General features: G+C 40.5%; 1 pseudogene; it reads right to left on the reverse strand.

Annotated features, from left to right (window-relative positions):
- Positions 1-7055: 7055 nt before the first annotated feature.
- LOC126424682 (U6 spliceosomal RNA) lies at positions 7056-7147 on the reverse strand (annotated as a pseudogene).
- Positions 7148-14132: the final 6985 nt, after the last annotated feature.

Genomic DNA, 14132 nt, shown 5'->3' on the forward strand with positions numbered 1-14132 from the left:
ATTCCACCTAAAAACCCTGTCGATTGAGCAACTATCATAGCCATTTGCATTCAACGTCCTCTTTAAAAATTGAATTCCGATTCAAGTTGACGTCATTGCTGATACGGAAGGCACGTGAAGACAGAGTATTGAGCACTGTTTGTTTGTGGGTTGGGTGGTGGTGTGAAGTGACATCTAAATACCTGTCTGTAATACTCACCTTTCTATATACTCTGTATCAGATCTTCTTTAGAGCAACACGTCTAGGACTGGGAGACCGACCTCACTCTCAATCTCCAAGGTAAATTTGATTTTGGGGTGAATTCCATTTAAGAAATTCTTCGCTGTGTGGCCATATAACAAATGTATCATAGCGGAGGCAACAAGAAGGCTTCAAAGGAGCCATTCTTTATGCCTGTTGCTCAAAATGTTCCATAAAAACGTCAGCTGTAATTGGTGAAATGGGTGAACCCGTAGCAAGGCCGTTAGCCTGTATATAGAATTCACCATTGTATTTAAAGTAGCTCGAAAGAAGAATTAATTCAGTTAAGTCACAACCATCTGGGGCAACTTTCTCCCGTATGATCTCCGTTGTATCTGATACTGGGACGTTAGTGAATAACGATGTCACATCGAAGTTAACAAGAATGTCACCTGTAGATATCTTCAGTGTGCGTACAATTTCTTAAAAATGTTTCGAATCTTTGACAAAAGTATTTGTTGAACCAACTAGGTGTCTCAGTTTACCAGATAAATGAAATGCTATAAAATAAGCTGGCGAGTTAATCCCACTGACGACAGACCTCAAAGAAACTGATTCTTTATGTATCTTTGGTAGTCTACACATTCTGGGTGAGACAGGTAATCGAGGTGTCTCAGTTTACCAGATAAATGAAATGCTATAAAATAAGCTGGTGAGTTAATCCCACTGACGACAGACCTCAAAGAAACTGATTCTTTATGTATCTTTGGTAGTCTACACATTCTGGGTGAGACAGGTAATCGAGGTGTTAGATTGTTTGTAACAGAGCAGTCCAATGTCGGGTCTGATATCAGGTTTTTGACCTTCCGAACGATTTTGTTCGTCGGATCGCTTTTTAACTTGCGATACACAGGATCAGCTACTAGTTGTTCCACCTTCCTGTCATAATCCACACCGTCTAAATCAACGGTAGCATTCCTCCGATTTCGTTTCAGCGATGCTTTCGTTTCTCATGAGTTCATTAAGAGATTTCCTTTCCTGCGCTGATATGTTGCTTTTGGAAGGTTTCGATTTCCGTAGAACTCTCGACACATCTCTTCTTACTTCTTCGGCCTCTACCTTCGGAAGACGAAACAAGGATGCTTCGATGGCACTTGAGATTTCTTCAACAGATATTCTCTTTGGTGTAGATGCGAAATTCAGATCTTTGACCAGAACTGAAACAGATAATTCATCGAGTACTTCTGACGAGAGATTCTCCACTACTCGTTTCGTATCCACAGTAGCGTCTTCCTTGTGCACTTTAACTGTTAGTTTCTCGAACTTCTCTTTTTGTTTCAGAGCACTCAAATCCTAAAACATTGTTGAATGATCAGTGCACTGATTTCTAGCCACGACCAGTTGAATGTGAATGTTATGAAGAGGACAGGTCGTCCGTATTTTCTTATGTGTGTCACGGCATCTTGAGTGTATTCGTGCATGTGTCTCGGATTTACTACGTATGATGAGGGTAAGATTACATTCTTCCAATGTCGTCAATGTTTCCGTGATTTATGAATGCATCTCGAAGCTGGATGTATTCTTCCGTGTGTAGTTTCTTCTGGTGCAGTCTTATGAAAAGCATTCGTACCGCTTCTAATTCTGCATCATATCTATCAGGAATTCTTGGAATAAACGGCAAATGTCGGGAATGTGATTATATATCTCATTGTCTCTGATCATTAAGCGGTAAGCATAGAGCTCCTTGGAGTGGCTTTTTTCTTCTGTGCCTGTATCAGGTTGGATTTGTTTCACATTAAAATGATATCAGTCCTCTCCGCGCAGAAATATTAACGGACGTTGGAGGATATCATATGAACGATGTGTCTCTGCAATGCGCTGTAGTCCTTCTCTTCTTCGCTGTACAGTTACGTCGCGGCTTGTGATTCCATTGTTCAAAATTACGATGAGGACTTCGTCTATCTGAGGTGCGTTAAATCGACGTTCGTGTTCTCCAGGTGGTCTTCTGTCGGCTCGAATTATAACTTTACAGTCATCAGAAATCATTCGCTGTAGTGATGTTTTGGGCGTGTGATTCAGCTGATCGAATTTGAGTAAGAGCCTCTGTACATCTTAGACTACTTCTCGTCTCGAACCGCTGATATTTGTGCATCGTTGATTAGTTTCTTTTTCTTCATTTCCGATTAAACACACTTGCTGAAATTTATAGTCTTCATTGGGCAGTGGTAGTAAGGTTCCTATGTTCTGATGGATTTGTCCTTCATCTCTGTTAATGTTGATCTAAGTGATACCGAAAGAAGTCATTTGGAAGCAGACGTTGTACGGTTTTATATTTTGAAGAACGTGTTTTGGTTCTGGAGTTTCCCCGGTCATGTAATGTAAAAATTCTACGGAGCTGCTTCCAATGGTGATAATCGAATTCTTCCATTCATGTAACAGAATGATGGTGTTTATCTACTTAATTTTTTCGCTTTACAAAATTGGAAGATTTATCCGATTACGACGTGTTTGTGTTTGTCGGGTCGTACTGGAATGCTTTATTTGTTAAGTTTCCTTGTCCGCTCTTCTCGCAGAGTGATATTTCCACGGCTGGCTTGAGTCACAGTCTTTTATTATAAGATTGTGTAGCAATTCTTGATTCTTCAATCCGTTCACTTTGTTGTTCCTCGGTTTCTCTCCTCTCATGAAGCTCATTCTCGTCCGTTCATTGAGAACTTAAACGCGCTTCGCACTCTTCGCCTGTTTAGTTTTTTCGCTTTTTTTGCGTTTGTGGTTCAGAATCCGCAAAATCTCCTGCTCCTTTAAGTTTGGATGTTGTCTAAATATAAATCAAATCAACTTTTTATTTACAAATAAACTTGACACATTTTTCACATTTTACTTTCGCTTTATACTCAGTCACTGTACCAGTTTGACTACTCACACTTCACTATTTGTTTTTGTTCACTCACTGCACTACTTTTTCGGTTCGTCCCTCCGTCACTGATAAGAAACTGACGTCCATTGTGGAACATTTCGAAACATTCTGGAATGTTGTGGAATGCTCTCGAATGCTTACGAATGTTCTGGAAAGTTTTAGAAATTTCTAGAGCACGAAACTGCCCAGCCCTTACAGTTTCAAAAGTGGGTCCTTCAGGTAAAAACGGGAACTTTCTTCATGGATGGGGGATAGAGGGCTGTCACACTATGTAACTGCCATGATCTACTGGGACTCGTTGCTGAGTTTTACTGGCACGCACATTGTATACTTACTTGTATAATATTCTTTGATTAATCAGTAACAGATCGACTTTTTGATATAACTCTTCTTCTCGACACCATCTTAAACTTTTCCTGCCACCGATCACTATCTTTTCTTCTCAACACAATCTTTAACTTTTCCTGCCATCGATCACTATCCTTACAACTCTACAACACTTCTTGTTCCACATTTCTACCTACCCGCATGCTCAATCGTTACGTCCTGGAAGAACACTACTGCGACTCGACCATACTCCACTGCCGAGAAAAGGTTGCAGCATACCGAAAGTTCCACAGTCTCAGACAAGCTAGTAGCGAATGCGAACCATACAGTACGAGTTTAGCAGGTATAGTAATGTTAAAAGACGAAAGAAATATTTGGGAAACACTGACAAGAAGAAGGGACAGGATAATAGAAGAAACGAGACTTTAAGGAATGACATGCGTGAAATGTGTTCGCAGTTGGGAATATGAACAACCATCAGCTATATAATGGAATGGCGATGATGAAAATTCGTGCCGGAGCGACATTTGAAGCTAGATTTCCTGCGTTTCACGAGCGATCTCCTTACCGTGAGACTATCCCAGCACGATTAACAAGCACTCTCAAACCCCCATAAGTTGTCAACCATGTGTCTACAACCTGTACTCGTATATTCGTTATGTATGTTCTCATATAGGTGAAACATTGAAAGTCGATTGCCCTGTGTCGGCGGATAAATACGACAATGCAGTGTCTGTGTTATTTCGAATTACAAATGAGGAGATATGGAAGTTTGGGTCCGACCGTGTGTTGTGCTTGGATAGCCTAATGGTATCTTAGCCGCTCGTGTTACGGAAAATCAGGTTTCGAGTCCCAGTCCGACACAAATAGTCACTGTCGTCATTCCGTTATTACGCTGATCGTTGTCCATATTCGAAATGGCGAATAAGTACTATGTATTCCATTACATTTCATGTATTTTCAGCACAGTGCCTGTTGCACCGTAATTCGAGACAGAAATTGAAACATTGCGAACACATAATTGAATTCTTTGGGTGGTGATGGTAATTTGAGAAGATGAGCACAGAAGTCGTGGCGGGCTACATCAAACGGTTAAGAAGACCGCTGTACAGAAAAAAAATTACAAGACTATTGATTCTGTACTTATTACATGTTCACTTTGTAGTTAATTGGCAACTGACGTTTAGAATACCGCTTACGAATAGGTACTGTAGGACCAAGCTAGTAAAGCCGTACGTTTTAGGTGAACTATAATTTAGTGCCGTCAATGTACCTTCGCAAAGCGTGCCCCACTGACAAGCCGACTCGCCTCGGCCTCGGACAGCGCAGCAATCGATAATTCCGGCAGTCAGCGTAGTAACGGTTCGATTTGGCCGCCGACCTGTAAAATACATGGGCCCCGTGACGTCTCTCTGTGCCTACGAGCACAGCGTGGGTCACTATGGAACGCGCTTCGTTGCCTCCAGGTCATCTGTGAGGATGTGCAAGAGGCCACAGTAGTGGCGTGAAGCGCGATCGAACTGCTTCTGATTGGAGCTACACCATATTTACCTCACACACGTATCTTTAAACGTGGAGATTAGTTTATATATCGTAATTTATAAGACATATAGTATTCTTTCCTTTAGTGTATCTGTCTTATGACATGTTTCAATTTATATTTTCGTCCTCTTCTAATGTCAACCATCATTCCAATTCCCTGGCTATCTCCTCCCCTCATTCCTTTCACTATTCAATCAATAATTGTTTGTTGCAGACAAGTCATACGGAGTGTATGTCGCAGCCAAAAATTTTCTTTCCTCCTCCATTTTTTTTTTTTATTTATTCTTCATTCTTAAGTCTGTCAGTCCACTTCGCCTTAATCTTTCTTCTCCTTAGTGACATTACTAAACTTTCTGAATATTTTTCTTCTTTCTTTTCAACTGTACATGGTTTACTACCGTATATCACTACATTCCAGACATAACACTTAGAAGATCTTTTCCACAGCTCCATTGGAATTCGTCTAGATGATAGTAACTGGCTCACCTTTCCAAATGCTCCCTTTGTCATAGATACTGTCCCGTAATTTTTTCCGTACAGTTTCTATTCCATGAAATTAAGCTTCCGAGGTACGGAAAGAATTTGACTTGTTTTGGGATTTGCGTTTTCCCGTCTAGGAATATATTAACTGGAGTTTTCTTCCTGTTTTTTATCCTCATCACTTTTCCTTTACCTATATTTATGTTCATTGCATACTCCCCATCTCTTCTTGAAATGCTCTTAAACATGTCCCCTAGCTTCTATTCTGTTGCCTCCCACACTGCTTGGTCATCCATGTATTTTATAGTGTTTCTACTCCAATTGCAATGCCTCTTGCATCCTCTACGGCGGTACCTATCAGTTCTTCTCTATATATGCTGAACAGCTTCGGTGACATTGAGAATCATTACCTTACAACCCTTCCCGTGCTCAGCTTTCCCGTCTCTTCATTCACTACTCTGTTACATTTTGCTGGGTATGCATATACTTTGTTAGACTTCTATCACTGCAGTCTAGACCGGTGTATTTCAAAATTCTCAGCAGTATTCTCCAATTCACACCATCGGAAACCTTTTCCCAATCGATAAAACAAATATACACCTCTTTGTTCGTTCCTGTCATTCTTTCTCAATCATCTTTGGACAAATAATAGCATCTCTTGTTCTTTTGTTCTTTCTGAACATGAAGTTCCTTTACGCTTTCTGAACTGAACTGGTCTTCCGCTGTATTTTTCTGAAAATTTTTATCAGTTCTTCTTAGCGTAACTCTTTTTACAACGTTTGAAAGATGGATATACTAATTGTCCTATAGTCTTTTGTGTAGCACTTTTTAGGTAATGGGACTAGTCACAATTTCTTTTTACTACCTCATACAATATGGCCACTGAATTTTGAACTAAGATTTTTATTGTCTCAGATCCTATTCTTTCACAGTCCAATGTTTTCTTTTCGCAGAGTTCCTGAATTGAGTTTTCCAATTCACATTTCAATATCTTAGGACCTCAGTCATTTTCTACATCTACATCTACATCCATACTCCTCAAGCCACCTGACGGTGTGTGGCGGAGGGTACCTTTAGTACCTCTATCGGTTCTCCCTTCTATTCCAGTCTCGTATTGTTCGTGGAAAGAAGTATTGTCGGTATGCCTTTGCGTTGGCTCTAACCTCTCTGGTTTTATCCTCATGGTCTCTTAGCGAGATATACGTAGGAGGGAGCAATATACTGCTTGACTCCTCGGTGAAGGTATGTTCTCGAAACTTCAACAAAAGCCCGTACCGAGCTACTGAGCGTCTCTCCTGCAGAGTCTTCCACTGGAGTTTATCTATCATCTCCGTAACGCTTTCGCGATTACTAAATGATCCTGTAACAAAGCGCGATGCTCTCCGTTGGATCTTCTCTATATCTTCTATCAATCCTATCTGGTACGGATCCCACACTGCTTAGCAGCATTCAAGCAGTGGGCGAACAAGCGTACTGTAACCTACTTCTTTTGTTTTCGGATTGCATTTCCTTAGGATTCTTCCAATGAATCTCAGTCTGGCATCTGCTTTACCGACGATCAACTTTATACGATCATTCCATTTTAAATCACTCCGAATGCCTACTCCCATATAATTTATGGAATTAACTGCTTCCAGTAGGGGCCATGCTAATCTTCTCTGTATCGTACCAATTTTAGTATATGTACCGCCAAAGCCTATGTGATGGTATCAGCCTGTGCTCTCCTCTATACAAACTTTGATCTTCTCATCTTTATTTAACATTCCTTTTTTTGCTTATTTTACTTACTTCTACTCCTTTTAAGGATTTTGCTGTTTTGTACATTTCCCGTTTTTCCTATATTTTCCAATTCTTCTGTTTCCTCACATTGTTTCCTCATCCAAGCCCCTCTAGCCTTCTTAGTCTCTGTTGACTGTTATGATCTGTCTTCTGCATCCTTCCAGATAGTCATTTTTCCATTTCCTGCACTCATTCATTTCATCCGACACACTTTCTGTTATCCACTCTTTCTTATTTTTTGTTCTTTTCACCTTGCCAACTTCTGCCTCTAATCCTTCCAACATCGTATTTCTAATGGTATTCCATTCTTCAGGGAGTTCTATATTTCTCCGTACGTGTTCCAACTTATTTTCGACGCAGTGAGAGTACACTTTCTTAATCAATCTTCAATTCCATAAAATCGTATTAGCTTATCCGCATTCTTTTCTAATATCTACTACGATTAAATTGTGATATGTATCATCACCTCCATCTGAAAAGGTTTTTGTTATCTTAATGGTGTGCATGAATCTCTGATCGGTTATACCAAAGTCTTTTTGATAGCTATAAAAATTACCTGGATCTTTCCATGTGTGTAATCTTCGTTGAAGATGCTTAAACCAAGTATTAGCAACCGAGAGACCAAATCGTCCACAGAAGGCTATCAGTTTTTCTCCTCTTTCATTGGTCTTTCCCAGTCTGTAGTTTCCAAATAAGTTGTTGCTCCTTCTCCAGTCTTTCATAATATCAATATGTATTTGTCCTTTCCCACTGTCTTCGTAGATTTCCTCAATATAAATCCTGCGCGTGACGTAGTACTTTATTCATTATGCCTTTAGTTCTAGGTGACTATTTAAGCGATATAATTTCTTCAAATAAAGCAAGTACAAATATTTCATTAGTACCATACAGAAGAGTGGGAAAGAAAATGAAGGATGCGCTAGATGACGCTCAGTTTTGCTTTAGGAAAGGTAAATGCACGAGAGAGAGACATTTTGACATTGCGGTTAATAACTGAAGCAAGACTAAAGAAAAATCAAGACACGTTCATAGGATTTGTCGATCTGGAAAAAGTGTGCGACAATGTAAAATGATGCAAGATATTCGAATTCTGAAAAAAGTAGGGGTTACATATCGAGAGAGACGGAACAGCCATGAGGGAATAATAAAAGTGAACAGTCAAGAACGAAGTGCTCGTTTTAAATAGTGTGTGAGACAAGAATATAAATTTTGTCCCTACTGTTCAGGCTGTACATTGAGGAAGCAATGATGGAAATAAAAGAAAGGTTCAAATGGTTCAAATGGCTCGGAGCACTATGGGACTTAACTTCTGAAGTCATCAGTCCCCTAGAACTTAGAACTACTGAAACCTAACTAACCTAAGGACATCACACAAATCCATGCCCAAACCAGGATTCGAACCAGCGGCCGTAGCGGTCGTGCAGTTCCAGACTGTAGCGCCTAGAACCGCTCGGCCACCACGGCTGGCAAGAAAGGTTCAGATGTGGAATTAAAATTCAAGGTGAAAGGATATCAATGATATGATTCGCTTATGACATTGCTATCCTGAGTCAAAGTGAAGAAAAATTACATGATCTGATGAACGGAATGAACAGTCTAATGGATACAGAGTATGGATTTAGAGTAAATTGACGAAAGACGTAGGTAATGAGAAGTAGTAGAAATGAGAAGAGCGAGAAATTTAACATCAGGAGTGATGGTCACGAATTAGATGAAGTTAAGGAACTGTGCTACTTAGGCAGTAAAATAAGCAATGACGGACGGAGCAAGGAGGACATCAAAAGCAGACTCGCTATGGCAAAAAAGGCATTTCTGGCCAAGAGAAGTCTACTAATATCAAATACCGGCCTTAATTTGAGGAAGAAATTACTGTGGATGTACGTCTGGAGTAGAGCATTGTATGGTAGTGAAACATGGACTGTGGGAAAACCGGAACAGAAGAGAATCGAAGCATTTGAGATGTGGTGCTATTGACGAATGTTGAAAATTAGGTGGACTGATAAGGTAAGGAATGAGGAGGTTCTACGCAGAATCGGAGAGGAAAGGAATATGTGGAAAACACTGATAAGGAGAAGGGACAGGATGATAGGACATCTGCTAAGACATGAGGGAATGACTTCCATGATACTAGAGGGAGGTGTAGAGGACAAAAACTGTAGAGGAAGACAGAGATTGGAATACTTCAAGCAAATAATTGAGGACGTAGGTTGCAAGTGCTACTCTGACATGAGGAAGTTCGCGCAGTAGAGGAATTCGTGGCGGGCCGCATCAAACCAGTCATAAGACTGTTGACCAAAATAAAAAAATAAAAAAATAATAAAAATAAAAATAAACATTTATTAGGAGCAAGCAGTTCTCAGGCTCATCTACCTCTGCATCTATACCTAACACTGCAAGCCACCTTATGGTGTGGAGCGGAGAGTACTTTGTGTTTCACTGTCAATTCTCCTTTCGCCTTCCAGGCGCGAATGGAGCGTGATGATGATTTTTGGTAAGCCTTGTGTGTGAACTTGAATCTCTCTAATTTTACCTTCACAATCTACTCTCGAGATATACGTAGGAGGAAACAATATATTGGTTGACTGCTCAAGTAAGGTACGCAGTCAACATGTTTACAGTAAATAGTACCACAAAACATAATGCCTCTCTTAGCGCATCTGCCTCTCAAGTTGGGCGAGCATTTCCGTGAAGCTTCCTCGCTTACTAAGTGAACTTGTGACGGTACGTGACGCTATTCTTTGCATCTCCTCTATTTTTCCTAAGAATCAGACCTGTTACTGGTCTCAGACTGACGACATGCACATTTTACCAGTCGCTGGGAACGCTTCGCTCCACTAGCAACGCACAGATCACTGCTGTTAGAAAAGAAACTAGTTATTTTGCATATTCTATGTAGAATTGTGCAATTATTCCGTCACATCCAGTCACGCTTCCCCTGATGAGCAGTTTCAGTTGATTTTGTATCCCAAGATCAATTATTTTAATATCTGTGAATTAGACAGTCTACGTAGTTTGTTAACGTCGCTGTGCGTCAGTATGCCCTGCAAGTGTAGCTTAACATACCGTGATATGTGCGCTGGGCCACCCGGTCTGACTGTGGTTTTCATGCGATTTTCCACGCTCGTTTAGGCAAATACTGAGCTAGCGTCAAAAAACAACATACTCAAATAGTTAAAATACGAAACACACAGATCCAAGTTTACACTTTTCACGGACGGGAAACGCTTACAATTTCCCTCTTTTTGGTTAAGTCTTCACCGTGGCGACAGGGAGGTTATCAGGTCACGAAATAAAATGAAATTGGCAAATCTTGAAGACAGCGACCACGGACGACGGGTAAACGCTAGAAAAGACAGATAGCCTCTGCGTGAATTATCTGTGCTGCATCTATCATATTTGCTTCATAGTTGGCAGGAGGTTAGCCTGCTTTACAACATCAATGTATTTTATTTCAGAAGCATCTTATCTAGCCTGATCAAAGAATTAATATCGTTAATAAGGAGCATTTTTACACTGAAAAGCAGTTTTCACTGCTTGTGAAACACCTTCGCAGGTTAAATTATGTGCCTGACTTGAACTCGAACCTAGCACCTTACATTTCGCGTCCAGTGTTCTCACCATCTGATCTATTCGGGCACGATCCAAGACTCGTCCTCCAACTTATCTACCAGAGTTCTTTCGTACTTTCAGAGGACGAATACATTTTAGAAACAATCCTCTAGGCTAAGCCATACCTCCGCCATGTTCTTTCACAGGAGTGCTAGGCCAGCACGGCGTCAGAAGTATTTCTGTGATGTTTCAGACCGACGAAGAATAGTCAGTATTTGAATAAAATGTTCTCGCGTTTCCAACGGTGCCAATTGCTTAAAACTACACGAGCTTTCGGCCAAGCGCTCCTTGGCCGCCGGCCGGAGTGTCCCTAGGTTAGTTAGGTTTAAGTAGTTCTAAGTTCTAGGGTACTGATGACCTCAGAAGAAGTCCCATAGTGCTCAGAGCCATTTGAACCAACTCCTCGGCCATTGTCAAGTGTTATGACTGCCAGTGGGCTGTTTGTGAGCCCTTATATACGCTAGCTGCCGGCTGTGACGTCACTGATGCCTGTGACATTGCCATGTGTGGGCATGTTTTGAGTCGGCGTTCGATGTGCCCTCTTCAACCACGCTTCCGCTTGATCCCACGCAGCGCTGAGCCGTAAGCCACCGTCTCTATTCAGGGTGTTCGCGGTAATTTTTATTTCAATAGCTTCCTTTATTAAGCTTTCCCAGAAGCCGTTAGTACGAGCCACGACAGAGGTATCGTCAAATTCTATGTGGTGACCGTTTTCTAAGGCATTCTCAGCTAAAGCAGATTTCTCTGGATAGCGTAGGAAATAATACCTCTCATGTTCTTTCCTGCATTGTTCCACATTGCGCACTGTTTGTCCGATGTACTTCTGTCCGCACTCTCAAGGTATTTCGTAGACTCCAGGTGTTCTGAGACCTACTGCGTCTTTAACTGGTCTCAGTAATTGACGGATTTTCATTGGAGGCCTGAAGATTGATTTGATCTTGTGTCTTTTCAACAGGCGACTTATCTTGCCCGACACAGAGCCACAGAATGGCAGCAAAACAAGTTTCTTTTCCTGTTCTTCGTCGGTGGTCTTATTCTGATATTTCCGAGAAATCACTTCTTTCACTTAGTCCTGAAAACCTTGCGTGGGTGGCTTAGTTCATGGGGCAGGTTACCGTCGTCTGATATTCCTCTTGCACGATGCAGCAGTGTTTTGTAACACCATAACTCTAGTGCTATACTGATTTATTTTGCCTTTTGCTTTTTAATGTTACATCGTTGAGCTTCTGTAAATGTGTGTGATTGGATCGATAACACAAAATTGTATACTCCTTTCTTTGTAAAAACTTTGATGTCATGATTTGATTGTATGCAATGTAGTGTATCTGTCATTTAAATTCTTTGTCCCATTTGGAGGGAACAAAACTTACTGTATATAATTCTAATTTCTGTGTGAATAATTTTTTGTAGAAATGTAAATATGTGCAAATGTTCTGTTTTATTGAATGTATTTGGTTGCTGTTATGTGAACTGCTGATCCTCACTTAGGGTTCTTAGTTTGTATGTAAAAGGTGTAGTGGTTCCCCTCGGGAACGGAACTGTGTAGCGCGCACAAATTGTGGTTGGCCTAGGTAGAAAAGATGGAACAAAAGTCAGTCAGGGACGAGCTACGAGTCGGGGACGAGCTATAAGTCGGGGACGAGCTACCAAACTGTGCACTGCCATGTAAAAGATGCATATTGTGCTGGTTACGAGAGAGACTTCTTCTGCTACTTTCCAATGCCTCGGATGGGTGGATAAATAGCTGGAACTATTTTGGAATTTGTATCTATCATCGCCACCAAGAACTGACAGAGTCCAGCAATTCTACCTGCAATTCCACCTACCAACATGCAGTTGCCACCACATTGCAATTCATTGCATCGGAATGCTACAATGATGTACAGTGAAGGATCAACTTATTGGGGGTGTTAGTGTCCTCAAATATAAGGTAATTTATAACTGAATTTATGTACCTACCTTGATTTTTCTCCTTATCATAACACCTCTCAGGTTCCTCTCCGTTTGAACTAAAGTGATTTCCGAGGGTCCTTACTGAAATAACATTAAAACCCAGTGTTTTGCTAATTGATGCCTCGTGAACATAGTTAAAAAAAAGAAAGTTAAAGTTAATGTGGCAAGAGAGTGAGTTAAAGATAATGTTGCTTGCTGAAAATAATTTTCCTAGTAAAACTGCTTATTAATGTGTTGTTGCCAACTGCAAAATTAAAAGTTCTTAAGACTGAGGCTTATAAAGTTTTGCTTAGCAAATGATCACCTTGCCATCTGTAGTAAATTCTAAAAGGTGAGTCAGTTTCTTGCAATTTTGTCAACATTGTGTTTCGCTGTAGTAAAAGTGGAAAACTGCAATGGTAGGAAATTATATCTTCATGATTGCTAAGTGTTTGTCTCTCTTGTGTATTGGAAGTGCATATTAATAGTATAACTGGATCCACAGTTTGTCTATTGTGTTAATGCTCGGTAACAAGTAACGGAAAGACCATTAATTATGAAAATCATAATTTCTTTATTCAAATGATAGTGAGAAGCAACCGGTTAGTGGATTACAATTAACTTTCATTTTAAATAGTAAAGTATTTAACTGAGAGAGACTTAACCTATGTACAATTTATGATCCTGCAGTGAATGTTAATAGTAATGATATAAAGACCGCTCAGTTTGAACAAGTCCTGAAAGTCATAGAGTGTTTCGGTACCTGTTATATGTTTTCACATAGTTTGTGCTGCTCTAACTGTTAGGTTCAATCTTACAGTAAACATATGTATGTGTCACAGTTCATTGCACTCGCGGTGACAAAGTATAGGATGTGTCTATCCGTTAAAATTACTAATAACTTTTTTCTTGAACGAGAATGTTAATCATTCTCTTGCCTAGTTAGGCTGGCGACCGTTTTCTTTATACGTTAAACAGTGCAGATAGGCAAAATTTTGTTTGTTACTGTTCAAATATTTACGTAATTCTGACTTTCATTTCCGATAAGCCACCTCCGTTAGGTACAACACGGACAACTTAACAAAATTCCTCTCAGAGGGTAACACTGCTCTGTTGCTTTATACCATAATTGCTTGAACAAGATAGTTTTATTTCACGACCTGCCTACAACTTTAAGGTTATGGTACAGCAGTAGCGGACGGTAGTGTTATAGTTTGTAATACTGTGCGCTTCTGTGCTGGATGATGATGGCTGGTGGCGTGCAGGTACAGGTCTGTGTGGGTGGATTTTCTGTATACGCTGTGGCCAAGGCACCCATTTCGTTTACGGTGGACAAGGACGTCGAGGAACTGCAATGCATTATCT

The sequence above is a fragment of the Schistocerca serialis genome, chromosome 1 (genome assembly GCF_023864345.2).
Source record: "Schistocerca serialis cubense isolate TAMUIC-IGC-003099 chromosome 1, iqSchSeri2.2, whole genome shotgun sequence".
Taxonomy (NCBI): Eukaryota; Metazoa; Arthropoda; class Insecta; order Orthoptera; family Acrididae; genus Schistocerca; species Schistocerca serialis.